The following is a 15,000-nucleotide window of genomic DNA, read 5'->3' as shown; positions in this document are numbered from 1 at the left end:
GGAAATTCATTACATGTGACAAAAGCTAAATAAAGAGTGAATGCCTAAAACGACATTGTTTCGTAATTATTACATTTTGGAATATGAAAACAAACAGTACTAAAACTCAAAACAGCAAGAACAATATAAGATGGAAAGGTATTAAGCTCCCTTATAATAAGGTAGGAATTAGAAGTGTACCCAGTATATACCCTCGACCAGTGGTGAATGGATGAATATGAAAAGCAATATTTTCATGAGCCATAGTCAAAGCCAACAGCATTGCTTCTTTAATGAAGGAATACTCTTCCAGCATATAACAGTATATCTGATTTTGTTTTAAAAATAATTATTGGCCGGGCGCAGTGGCTCATGCCTGTAATCCAAGCACTTTGGGAGGCTGAGGCAGGTGGATCACCTGAGGTCAGGAGTTCAAGACCAGCCTGGCCAACCTGGTGAAACTCCGTCTCTACTAAAAATACAAAAATTAACTGGGCGTGGTGGTAGGCACCTGTAATCCCAGCTACTCGGAAGCTGAGGCAGGAGAATCACTTGAACCCGGGAGGCGGAGGTTGCAGTGAGCCAAGATCGCAGCATTGCACTCCAGCCTAGGTGACAGAGCGAGACTCTGTCTCAAAAAAAAAAAAAGAACAATAATTATTAACATTTTGTCACGAAATTTTGGCCATCAAATTTAAAAGTTAATATCATTGTGCAGCACTTTCAGCCAATAGATTCTTTTTTTTTATTAACACTGTTGCACAGTAGAGTGATTGATGCCCTATCCTTTTCACCTAACATTGAATCTCATTTGTCTCTGTTACTGCCTTTTTAATCTATTACTTCTTTTTTAATCTAGAAGAAAAATTATTCATTGTTGATGAGATCTATAAAGCAACTAGTTTTTTTGTTTGTTTCTGTTTTTTTTTTTTTTTCTTTGAGACAGAGTCTTGCTCTGTCACCCAGGCTGCTGTTGCCCAGGCTAGAAAGCAATGGCGCAATCTTGGCTCACCACAACCTCCGCCTACCAGGTTCAAGTCGGGAGGCTCAGCCTCCCGAGTGGCTGGGATTACAGGCGCATCTTTTGAGTAGAGACAGGGTTTCACCATGTTGGCCAGGCTGGTCTTGAACTCCTGACCTCGTGATCCACCCGCCTCGGCCTCCCAAAGTACTGGGATTGCAGGTGTGGGCCACCATGCCCAACTTAAAGCAACTGTTTGAAGGCACTGATGAGCTGTCAACCCAGGCAAGCCTTGACAAACTACAATCCTTGAAAGAAGGGAATCACATGATATGAGTTTGCACATTCGAAGGTGCTTTCCTCCCAAAGGTGTGTTCTGTATTGCACCATTGTGGAATGGACCTCATGTGGAAAGAGGCAGTTGTACTGCATTAAGGAGACACTGGTCAGAGTTTGGGGCTACCAAAGTGCATAGAATTTGATGGTCAAAATTCAAGTGATGAGGGAACCACAGAGAAAGATCTCAAATTTGTATTATAAATTCTCTTTATATTACTGGCTAATTCCTAAGTTGTACCTACACAGGAAGATGTTCCAATACAGGAAAGAGCAACTGGAGGGCTAATGATCTGTGGAGATCCAGCAGCTGCATGATTCTAGGGAGACAGAGGTTGATGTTCATGCTTCTCCCAGTTGGAGCCCCATTGGTAAAATGGCTGTTGTTTTGAGACTTAAGAAATACTAACCCTTAGCGCTAAGTGATAAACCTTTAAGTGATAAACCTTTAAAGGACCACATGAAAGGCGTAAGGCTATGCCTTCACAGCAAGGAAAAACTAAACTAAACAAATTGTAACAAAGCTTCAGTCTTTGTTGTATTCCGGAAAAACTACCAGAAGACTATGAAAGTTTGGAAATAAAGCAGTTTGTGTCCTACACTCTACAGGTCAAAGAAGAAAACACAATAGAAATTTTAAAATATTTTAAGCTGAAAGATAATGAAAATAAGACGTATCATAATTTGTCTAATGCATCTAAAGCTGTTTATAGAGAACAACTTTTACTTTTAACTACATGTATTACAACAATAGAAAGGTTGAAAATCAGCGATGTAACTCAAGAGACTATAAAAAGCCAGCAATTTAAATGCAAAAAGTACAAGGAGCTATTAAAAATAAGTGCATAAATCAATAAAATGGAAAGCAAACATACATCACAGAAAATCAACAAAGTAAAAGTTTGGTTCTTTGAAAAGATTGATAAGACTGATTTTAAAAAGAGGGTAAGATAACATATGAATACTATCATTGGGAATGAAACAGATTATATGTATGTGTATACACATACACACACACACACATATATATATATATATATCCTAAAGATATTTTAAAAACAAGAAAGAGGTATTATAAATGTATTTATGTCAATATACATGAAACATTTGATGAAATAGATACATTCCTTGAAAAACACAATGTGGCCGGGTGCAGTGGATCACGCCTGTAATCCCAGCACTTCAGGAGGCCAAGGCAGGTGGATCACCTGAGGTCAGGAGTTTGAGACCAGCCTGGCCAATATGGTGAAACCTGGTCTCTACTAAAAATACAAAAATTAGCCGGGTGTGGTGGCACATGCCTGTAATCCCAGCTACTCGGGAGGCTGAGGCACAAGAATTGCTTGAACCTGGGAGGTGGAGGTTGCAGTGAGCCAAGATCGTGCCACTTCACTACAGCCTGTGCCACACAGTGAGACTCCATCTCAAAAGAAAAAAGAAAAAAAGACAAACAATATGCCACAACTGACACAAAAAGCAATAGGAAATCTTTATTGTCCTATACTTATTGGAAAAATTAAATCCATAATTTAAAGAGCCACTCGTATTAACCTCTAGGCGTAGGTAGATTCTCTTGTGAATTCTCACATACAAATAAGAGATAAATAATATCAGTCTTTCAGAAAGCCATTTAGAGAACTGAAAAAGAGAAAACATTGTTCGGCTAATTTGACTACACAGACGTAATTCTGAAACCAAAACTCAAAAAGAGAGTACAAGAACAGAATATTACATGCCAATATTTCTTTTAAACATAGACTCAACTTTTAACCAAAATATCAGCAAAGTAAATAGGGCATATTATTTTAAAACTCAAAACATTATGTTCAAATGAGATTTACTCTAGAAATGGAAATTTGGTTTAACCTTTTAAAATGTAATTTACCACATTAATAGAATAAATATAAAAACCAAATTTTCATCTAAGTAGACATAGAATAAGCATTTGATGAAATTCAATAATTCATGATTTAAAACTCTCAAATGAGAATAAAGGGGAATTTCGTTAGTCTAATAAAGCTTAACTACAAAACACCTACAATGAACCTGAGTTTGGGAACATGACAAGAATGCCCACGATTATCACTTCCATTCAATACTATGGTGGCAATAGTAGCTACTGCAGTAAAATAAGAAAAATAAATGATTGATATTAATATTGAGAAATAAATGTAGCCTTCATTATTGTATGATAACTTGATTATGAGTGTACAAAACTGAGAAGAATCTAAAAAATGATTGGAATTAGTAAGTTTAGCATGGTACTGACTTCATAGTCAATATACAAAATATCAAATATACTCACATATACTAGCAACAAACAAATGAAAAATGAAATTTAAAAAAGTCAATTTTTGAGGATGAGTGCGGTGGCTCCCACCTGTAATCCCAGCACTTTGGGAGGTGGAGGCAGGAAAGTCTCTTGAGCCCAGGAGTTTGAGACTAGACAATATAGTGAGAGCCTATCTCTACAAAAACATTGTTTAAAAAAATTAGCCAGGTGTGGTGGTGCACACTTGTGGTCTCAGCTACTTGGGAGGCTGAGGTAAGACGATCGCTTGAACCTGGAAGGTCAAGGGTGCAGTAAGCCATCATCATGCCACTACACTCCAGCGTGGGTGACAAAATGAGATACTGTTTCACTAAACAACAGCAACAAATATTCCATTTACAACAGCATTAATAAATGTAAAAAAAGTGTGCAAAAAACTATAATAAAAACTAAAAAACATTATTGGGATAAATTAAAGAAGACCTAAATAAGTGAAGTGATTTATCAGGTTTACATTTTGGAAGATTTGATATTGTTAGGATATTAATTTTTCCTAAATTGATCAATAGATTCAATGAAATCCCAATCAAAATCCCAGTATGTATTTTTGTGGAAATTAAGTATATTTTTGTAAATGCAAAAGAATTTGAAAAATCATGTCTATATTGTAGAAAATTAGCTAAGCTTGAAAATTTATGCTGCCAATTTACAAAATAGGTTATAGGTCAATTCAGTCAAGTAAGAATGATCTTTATAATCACATTGAGTAAAATAAACCTTGATTCCTATGTCACATTATAAACAAAATTATTTTATTATATAATAGACATCAATGTGATAGAAAAAAAGATACAATTTCTAGAAGAAAACACAGTAGAACATCTTCATGAACTTGGGCTAGGCAAAGATTTCTCAAACAGTACATAAGGAATATAAATCATTAAATAAGATGTGTTGGGCTTATTTTAAATAAGGGATGTATTGGCTGCAAAAGACAGCATTAAAAGAGTGAAAACACAGCCAAGAAACGGAGAAGGCATTTGCAATATCTGTATCTATATCTATATTTATATCTATATCTGAAGCCATCAAATTATTAATATCTAGATTGATATCCTATATCGCCTAGGCTGGTCTCTAACTCCTGGGCTCAAGTGATCCACCCACCTCAGCCTCCCAAACTGCTGGGATTACAGGCAGGAACCACTGCACCAGGCCCAATCTGGTTGGTTGGTTGGTTGGTTTTTGAGACAGAGTCTCACCCTGTCGCCAGAGCTGGAGTGCAATGGTGTGATCTCGGCTCACTGCAACCTCCACCTCCCAGGTTCAAGCAATTCTCCTGCCTCAGCCTCCGGAGTAGCTGGGATTACAGGCGTATACCACCATGCCCGGGTAATTTTTGTATTTTTAGTAGAGACGGGGTTTCACCATGTTGGCCAGGCTGGTCTCGAACTCCTGACCTCAAATAATCTCCCTGCCTCGGCCTCCCAAAGTGCTGGGATTACAGGCGTGTGCCATATTCCAATCACTGTCCACAACACTTTCACTTTTTTTTTTTTTTTTTTTTTTTTTAGACGGAGTCTCACTCTGTCGCCAGGCTAGAGTGCAGGGGTGTGATCTCGGCTCACTGCAACCTCCGCCTCCCGGGTTCAAGCTGTTCTCGTACCTCAGCCTCCCGAGTACCTGGGACTACAGGCGCACGCCAGCACGCCCACCTAATTTTTGTATTTTTAGGAGAGACCATGTTGGCCAGGATGGTCTCAATCTCTTGATCTCGTGATCCGCCCGCCTCAGCCTCACAAAGTGCAGGGATTACAGGCGTGAGCCACCGTCCCCAGCCGCACCCAGCTAATATTTTGTATTTTTAGTAGAGACAAGGTTTCACCATGTTGACCAGGCTGGTCTTGAACTTCTGACCTCAGGTGATTCGCCCGCCTTGGCGTCCCAAAGTGCTGAGATTACAGACATGAGCCTCCGCGCCCAGCCCAACTTTTAATTTTTAATTTTCACTTGTTTGTTTTTAATATACAAATACATTTGAATTTTTGTATCTTGACCATAAAACCAGCTACCATGCTAATTCTTTTATTAATTCCAACTTTCAGATTTTTCATTTTACTTTAGCCTCAAGGAAACCCTTTGTTGGCTGGGCACAGTGGATCATGCCTGTAATTCCAGCACCTTGGGAGGCTGAGGTGGGTGGATCACCTGAGGTGAGGAGTTCGAGACCAGCCTGGACAACATAGTGAAACCCCGTCTCTACTAAAAATACAAAAATTAGCTGGGTGTGGTGGCGGGCCCCTGTAATCCCAGTTACTCAGGAGGGTGAGGCAGGAGAATCACTTGAAACAGGGAGGCAGAGGCTGCAGTGAGCCAAGACCATGCCACTGCACTCCAGCCTGGATGACAGAGCAAGACCCTGTCTCAAACAAACAAACAAACAAAACCTTTATTATGTCTTGTAATACACGTCTGTTAATGACATACTGTCTCAACTTTTGTTTGACTTAAATTATCTTTATTTTTCACCAGTCAGATCGGATTAGGGCACCTTAATGGTCTCATTCAAACTCAATCACTTATTTAAAGGTTCCATCTCCGCATCCGGCCATATTCTGAGGTACTGGAGGTTAGGACTTCAACAGGTAAATTTTGAGAGGACACAATTCAGCCTATAACAACTTCAGACAAAGCAGGCAAACACTATGCAAAAATGGCTTCATTGCTGAAATCTTAAAATGTTAAGGAAGATCTAATATACAGGAAATAGAAAAAATGAAAACTCTTCACAATTCATTTTATAGGGCCAGCATAATCTTCATACTAAAACCTGACAAGGAATTACTAAAGAAGAAATTACAAGTCAATCTTTGTGTTAAACATTCTAGATATAAAACCACTAAACACAGTAAGAGCAATCAGACCCAGTAATATGCAGAAAGAACAGTCAAATGTTAAGCTGTAATGTGTGTTTCAGTAACATGAATTATTTTAATATAAAAAAATCACTTTAAATTTACCACAAAGTGAAAAAAAAACAAATAATCTTACCAGTAGATGCAGTAAAACTATTTGACAAAATTCAACACTACATTGGTTTAAAAAAAAAGGGCAGTCTATGTATGGAAAGGAAATTTCTTAATCCCAGAATGCATATATACAAAATCCTGCATTTAATATCCTAATTATAGTAAATATTTAACACTTTCTCCCAGATATTGGGACCAAGACAAACATGACCACTATCACCACTGCTATTCAACACTGTATTGGGGATCATAGGCCATTGCATAAGACAAAGTATTAAAAGATATTAAGATTGAAAATGAAGAAATAAGACTGCCATCATTTGCAGATAATGTATTTATATATTTGAAAAATCTCTAAACTCTAAAAATTTTTAGAATCATTAAGTGAAAATAAGTTTACAGGGTACAAAAACCAATATTCAAATATATGTTCTATTCATATATACTTTGAAAAAATAGACAATACATTTTTAAAATGTGATTTATAATATCAAGAACACTATCAATAACCTACTAATAAATACAATAATAAATGTAATAAAAATATGTAAGAGTGGTACATTAATAGCTACAAATCACTGTGCACAGAATTTTTAAAATATCAAAATAAATGAAGGGATATAACATATTCATTGATTGAAAGGCTCAGATTCAATGTAATCAAAATAAAATATTGAAACAGGACTTTTGGTAGAATTGACAAGTTGTTTCTAAAATGCATGTGCAACTGGAGAGGACCTAGAATCACCAAGGAAATCTTGCAGAGGAAGAGCAAATCTGAAGACTTTCACTACCACATAATGAGATTTCTCTTATTCTAAAGATACACTGATTAAGAAAGTGTTACTGACATAAAGATAGAGACCAATGAAACAAAATGAATCTACCTTTGTAAAACCACATAAAATGCAATTCAATCGGGGAAAGAGGTAGATTTTTCCAAAGGTGGTGCTGAATCAACTGGATATACAAAGGAAGACAATGTAGGCACTGACGTCTTCCTTAAATTATTCCCTAAAAAAATTCAAGATGGATTAAAGATCCAAATGTTCAAGTTACAACAATAAAATTATAAAGGAAAACAATGAACTATCTTCATGAACTTTGGGTTGGCAAATACTTCCTGTTTAATAAGCACCAAAAGCAATAACTATAAAAGAAACAGATTGATAAATTGACCTTCTTTTAGACTTCAGAACTTCAGTCATCCAAAGACATCATCAACAATGTGAAAAGGCAACGCACAGAATAGAAGATATTTGTAATACATATTTATGACAAAGGATCCATGTCTAGTGTGATGGTTAATACTGAGTGTCAATTTAACTGGATTGAAGGATGCAATATTGATCCCGGGTGTGTCTGTAAGGGTGTTGCCAAAGGACATTAACATTTGAGTCAGTGGGCTGGGGAAGGCAGACCCACCCTTAACTGGGTGGGCACCATCTATATAAAGCAGGCGGAAAAACTTGAAGGGACGAGATGGGCCTAGCCTCTCAGTATTGGGGTCCGCGTGTTTCCTAAACAAAGGAATGAACACACAAGACAACACAGGACAAGACATACATGGCGGCCGCCCTGAACAGCACACTCTGCTTTATTTTATCCAGCCCTTTGTGGAATGTTGCCAAGTCACGGGACATGTGTTGCTTCTCTGACCTTTCCTTGACTTGCAAGATCAGTAAACATTGACCAGTTCCCAGAGTCCGCTGTTTACAGCTGGCTCCTTTATCCTTCTTGTTTGCAGAGAAGGAATGTCCTGCTTTGTTTGCAAGAGCAGGGCTTATTGGGAACATCTCGTTTGCGAGCACACAGTCCTCTACGTCTCCCCCTTCTTTATTTACAGGTTTGAATTTTTTTTTTAAACCATCATTACATATTGGGCTCACTGGGATTCGGTGTTTGCCCTTTGGCACCGTTTCTAGTAGACTGTGAAAATGACAAAGGCAAAAACAACAATCAATACATTACTAGAAACAGAAGTCAGTAAAGCTTTTACAGTACTCATAGGGTTTAAAGATTTCAGGCTTTGCGCAATACCAGTCATTAAATCTGCACCAGTCAACAATGGTAACTGATTACGAAACGTTTTAGAAATATTGTGTGTTAGTTCTTGTATTTCCAGGAAAAGATTGTTATGGCCAATTAAAAGTCTTTTTATCTCTGTCCAATTATGTACAGTGCTGTTAAAAGGAACAGGGGTAATACAAAATTGAGTAGTATTCCAGTCACATTTTAACAAGTCTCGAGTATTTAACACTGTCAGCTGATCCCCTATCCAAGAAACCACTTGTTCTAAGTTATCTACTTGTTCAGTCAAATGAGCATCGATGTCTAGTTGTTGTTGCCATAACAAGTGAGATTGTTCATGCTATTGCTGCACGAACTCTGCATTTTGGATACTCTGATGTAACGCCAGTCCAGCAACAGCAGCGGTGGAAGCAATGGCCACAAGTCCCACTACTGCTGTTACAACGATCCCAACCGCTCTCTGGCTGCGGTGGACAAGATCTTGCATTACTTTGTAAATCTGAGTAACCCCAGTAGATTCACTCCAGGTGTGTGTCAAGTTCATAGGTAACCAGGTTTCTTTTTTAGCTCTTAAAATATATATATCGGAGTGAGTCTCATTCCAATTATTATGCCACCAAGTAGTATTTATACAGCTTAAAAATGTACAATTGTCTGTACAGTTAACTACTCCTGTATTATTATCCCATTTAAAGATTCTTGCTAACAACAAGTAAGGTTTTTTTTTAACACAAGCAATGACATATCTAGATCTGTTTCGATGTAAAGATATATGGAAAGGATTAGAAAGATTAGTGATATTTAAGGACATGTTTCCTGTAAAAGTAGACATTGGTTTACCAGCAGCTAGTAACTTCCCTATATGACTTTGTATTTGTGAGGTGTTGGCCAAATGTGGCATAGGGGGCGACGAGCCACCATCATGTCAAATAATAGTTTCATTACCATCAGCATAAATGCTGTGATTATTTCTATGCCATCGTAGGCTAATGTGGCTAAACTTAGTCTGAAAATCTCCATGCACACTCTAGTCAGTGACAAGGTATCTGTAATTCCTACCTTTTACCTCTAATAATAATTGTGGTCCACTTTCTCTACATTTAGTCCACTCTAATTGGGAAACACCTCCGGACACGTCAGGAATAGGACATAAGGATAATGTAGTAGGCAAGGTTTCATTAAGCAGAGCAATATGATTATATTTAAAACTCTGAGTAACAACAATCATAGTAAAGGCAGCAATGTGACTATGATTTTAGCGCACAGCCCAAGCCTTATGAGAAGGATGTAAACAATGTGGACTGTTCCCAAGACATATAGGTAACCCTTCCATCCCAAATTGATATGAACTGTTTACTGTACCCGTGTCTAACTCAGGATCCTGGTTTTAAAAAGGTGATGGCATCCAAGTAGTATCATTAGTAAATACTAAAACTTCTTTGTCTCCCTAGGCCACACCTTGATATAAGGGTGGAAAGGGAATATAAGTCCAATATGTGAATTCTCCAGTTGTTATTTGGCAATTCACTACAGCTAGTATAGCCAGAAATAAGGTCAGTGAGGTTTTGGGCTGTCCAGCTTGTTGAACAACCCCTTCAGCTTCTTGAGTAAGTTTTTTCAGCTGACCCTATGTCGGGGGTTCCGCTTGACGAGTTTCGTAGGTGAAGGTTTTCTGAGTACTTAGATTTAATTTTTGAAATGCTGCCAGGAAGTCTTCCGGCCGGCTCCTCTTCGCCATGGCACTGCTTTAACCGTCGGGATGGGAACCACTTATCTCCGGCACCTGTACGAACGAGAGCATAACCTCGACCCCACTGTAAAACTTTTCCTTTTAAATATTGGCCTTGTAATGAAGGATAGTACACCCACAAATTGTTAGCTTGTGGCTTTTCTAATGGTTGTTGAAAATGTTTTATTGCTGTAGATTGCTGTAATTGGCGCCAATAGTTAAGAAAATTTAAAGTAAAAAGAGCTTTCAGAATTTGATGTTTTGGGGAATCTCGTCCATTTCCCCCTGTTTGTTTTAAAAGTTGTAATTTTAAGGTAGTATTAGCTTTTTTAATAATTGCTTGACCTTGACTGTTAAATGGAATGCCAGTGGAATGACGAATGTGGTAGGAAGAGAGGAAGGCAGCCAATTTATGAGAGTAATAAGTAGGAGCATTGTCAGTTTTTAATTTAGTAGGAACTTCTATAACTGTAAAGGAAGTAAGTAAATGAGTAATAACAGAATTAGCTTTTTTAGAGGGTAATGGTGTAGCCCATTGGAAGTGTGACTAAGTATCAATTGTACGATGAACATATTTTAAATGACCAAAAGAAGAAATATAAGTTATATTTATTTGTTAAATATGATTTTGTGGAGTGTTTTGGGGATTTATACCTGGACTTAAAAAGGGTGCAATAATAGGAGCACAAGATGGACAGGTTTTGACAATAGTTTGGGCTTGATGGCGTGTTATAGAAAATCACCATTGTAATTTTAAACTGTTAGTATGATGTAATTGATGTTTATGTTGAGTCTGTTGGACATTATCAACAAGTAAAGAATTAATTTGGCTATTACCAAAAGTTAAAGGTCCTGGTAAAGCTGAATGTGAACGAATATGAGTGATAAAAAGGGGGATTGTACAGGAAGTAAGAGTCAAGAACAATAAGGAAAATAGTTTTTGTAAAGGGGTTTTTGGGAGTAATGGTAAAGAAGTTTGAGAAATATACTTAGTCACATATACAGTATATTGGGAATTACTAACTATATTATAAGGGGTTTGAGGCCAATTTTGTAGTACCATAAGAATGGCAAAAAGTTTTTTTTGTTGTACAGATTTAAATGGATAGTGAGAAATTTTTGAATTATTTGATGTCCAGTATTTAGTTTTTTTATTGTTAGAAGTATTAGTAAAAAAGGTGGGACCTTTAACCGGAGTATAAGAAATAGGATTATAGGGCAGGAAAGAATATTGTTGTAGAAAAGTAAATAATCTATGATTGGGATAGTGTTGAGAAAAGGAACCAATACACTTAGTGTAAGTCACTTGTTATCTTTTATGAGTTTTTAGTAGAGATTTAATGTATTGATTAGATAATTGGGTAATAATTTTTATAGGGTTAGTTCCAAGTAATTGACGAGTTTTATGTTGTCCCTTAATAATTAATTTAGCCAATTTATTAATATAAGGGTAAAATTTTTAATGGCTTTATTAGTCAAAAATAGCCACTTTAGAATGTTATTATCCTGATGTAAGATGGCTGTTGGTGAATGAGGAGTATGAAAAAGACATAAAGAGAGTGGAAGATCGGGTATAATATAGTTAAGATGAGCTTTACTAATTTTATTTTTTATAAAAGACAATTTTTTTTGTAGTAGGGGATAATTGCTGAGAACTGTTTAAATCTGAATTTCCTTTTAAGGTAGCAAACAAATGTTGTAATTTATAAGTAGGAATATTTAAGATGGGACAAAGTCAATTAGTATCTCTCAACAATTTTGAAAATTATTAAGGGTCACAAGTTGATTTCTCCTAATTTGAACCTTTTGTGGGCGGATTTGTTTTTTAGCCAATAGATACCCCAAATATTGAACGGGGAACTGAGTTTGTACCTTCTTAGGAGATATTTGTAAATTATAATGAATTAACTGTTGTTGTAAAACCTTAAAAACTTGATTTTGGAGGGTTACGTCAGGGGTAGCCAATAAAATATTATCCATAAATGATAAATTTACACAGTTGGAAACTGATTTTTTACAGGATTTAAAGTCCTATGTACGAATTTTTGACATAAAGTAGGGCTATTAAGCATACCCTGGGGAAGAACCTTCCACTGATATTTTTGAAGGGGCTGCCCATTATTATATTTAGGAATAGTAAAGGCAAACTTTTTACAATCTTGAGGTTGTAATGGAATAGAGAAAAAACAATCTTTGAGATTTATGACCATTAATTTTTAACTTTGTGGGATAAGGGTAGGATTAGGAAGACCAGGCTGTAAACTTCCCCTAGGTTGAATGTAAACATTTATAGTTTTAAGATTAGTTAATAAACGTCATTTTTCACTTTTTTTTTTTTTTTTTAACATGACAAAGACAGGGGAATTCCATGCAGAAGTACTTGGCTTTATATGCCCCTCGGCCAATTGTTTTTTGACTAACTCTTTTAAAGCCCTAAGTTTTTCTTTAGATAATGGCTACTGTTTCACCTAAACAGGAGCAGTAGTTTTCCACTTTAATTATAAACATTGACGCTGGTGAACAGTGGCTATGAGTTTAAAGGATTGTAGCCCATTTTGAACATCATATTTTTGGCAGCTGAAGAAATATGAGGAATGTTTAAAAAAGCACCAAATTGTTGTAAAAGATCTTGTCCCCAAAGATTAATATTGATAGGAACAATATAAAAAAACACTTGACCTTGTTGACCTTTAGGACCGACACAGGTTAAAGGTTCTACGCTTTGATAAACCACAGAAGCAGCACCCAGCCAGTGAGTGTAACTGAAACTTGTCTTTTTTTCCCATTGCATAGGCCACTGATTTAAACAAATGATAGACACCTCCACCCCCATGTTAATTAACCCTTTAAAAACTATTTTATTAATGTGTAATGAACATAAGGGCTTTTGATCAGAAACTAAAGTTTCCCAAAAAACAGTGTTTTTTTTTGTGCTACTGAACCCTCCCTGTCAAGATATCTCCCTAGATAGGAACGGAAAAAAAGGCAATAAAAGTAATTGTGCAATACACTCCCCTGCCTCTAGGCGTATAAATTGTGAGACTTGTACCATAGTAAGAATTTCATTAGTAACATCAGGATCAATGATTCCTGGAATCACCATTAACCCCCGTATAGCACTGTTGTTTTGACCTAACAAAAGTCCTACATGTCCTTTTGGCAAAGGGCCACACACTCCAATAGCTAATTTATATACTCCTCTATTAGGAGACAAGGTATAAGGCTGAATAATAGTTAAGTCAGTAGAGGCACTCTGCTTAGTTGTCGCATAAAGCTGGGAAACTGGGGTAAGGTGTGGGATCCTTAAGGAGGACTCGAATTTATTCCTTGATGTTGTAGGCCATTGCTCAGTGGGTATTGTAGTAGGCTTGCATTGTAATTGTTGGGGCCCCAAGACTGTGGGGCCCGGCTCCCGTTTCCCGGGAGAGGAGACAGTAAATTTCCACTTTTATCAGTTTTGGAACGGCATTCATTTGTCCAATGTCGACCTTTGCCACAACGTTTGCACACCTCTGAAGGCAGCTTTCTGCCTTGAGGGATAAAAGTGTTCAATTTTTTACGACATTCTTTCTTGAAATGTCTAGGTTTACCACATTGAAAGCAAACACCTTGTTTGTTATTTTTTTTTAAGGCTGTAGATAGGGCTCCAGCAAATAATTGAGCATTATAAATAGCCCCTCCAACACCAGCACAAGCTCTAATATATTTATCTAAATTCGCCCCACTGGCCTTTAATGGTCTCAACAACTTTTGACAGTCAGCATTAGCATTTTTAAAAGACAATGTTTGTAACAAAATTTTTGAAGTAGGGCCAACACCCACAGTTTTTAAGAAAGCATCTTGAAGACGGGCTACAAAATTTGGATATGGTTTATTTGTGCCCTGTAAAATCTTCACAAAGGAGAGGGAAGATTTTCCTGCTATTTTTACCTTATTTCAGGCCCTTAAAAACAAAGTCTTGATTTGAGTAAGGGCGACATCATCTAGGCCAGCCTGAGCATTAAGAGTAGCATATTGGCCCGTGCCTGTGAGTTGTTCCTCAGTGGGTCCTGGGGGATCACACGTAGCATTTTTTCTAGCCTGTACATGCGCCTTGTCCATCCACCAGCTGTGCAATTGTAACCACTGAGAACGATCAAGAACAGCCTTCCCCAAAGTCTCCCAGTCTATAGGAATCATCAAATTTTTTGATGAAAAAGCATCAAGAAGACCAAGGATAAAAGGAGATTGAGGTCCATAGTTAGAAAAGGCAGCTTTTATTTCTTTCAAAAATTTAAATTGTAAGGCATTAAATTGGACATTATTGCCACCATTTGGAAACTGAGCATTAGGAGCAAAAGAAGCACGAATAATTGGAAACAGATCCAGCTCCTCAAATTTTCTTATCTTTTTTTTTTTCCCTCCCCCAGTGGCAGGAAAGGCACTGAGAAAACTTTGCCAGACAAAGGTAAGGAAGCTGGGGGGTTGGAGGCTCTGGAAAATCCCCTTCTAAAGGGGCAGAAGGAAAAGAAACAGGGAAAGCTCACAAAGGTGAATTAGAAGAATGTATCTGTAATATCTGTTGAAGCATTTCCATAATACGCTGCATGTCAGAATTTCCCTTAGAAGAAGGAAGAGTTGGCTGTTGCCCAGGTTGGTCTTGGATGCCTGGCCTCAAGTGATC

The sequence above is a fragment of the Macaca fascicularis genome, chromosome 4 (genome assembly GCF_037993035.2).
Source record: "Macaca fascicularis isolate 582-1 chromosome 4, T2T-MFA8v1.1".
Taxonomy (NCBI): Eukaryota; Metazoa; Chordata; class Mammalia; order Primates; family Cercopithecidae; genus Macaca; species Macaca fascicularis.
The sequence above is the reverse complement of the archived record's forward strand: the minus strand, read 5'-3'. Positions refer to the sequence as shown.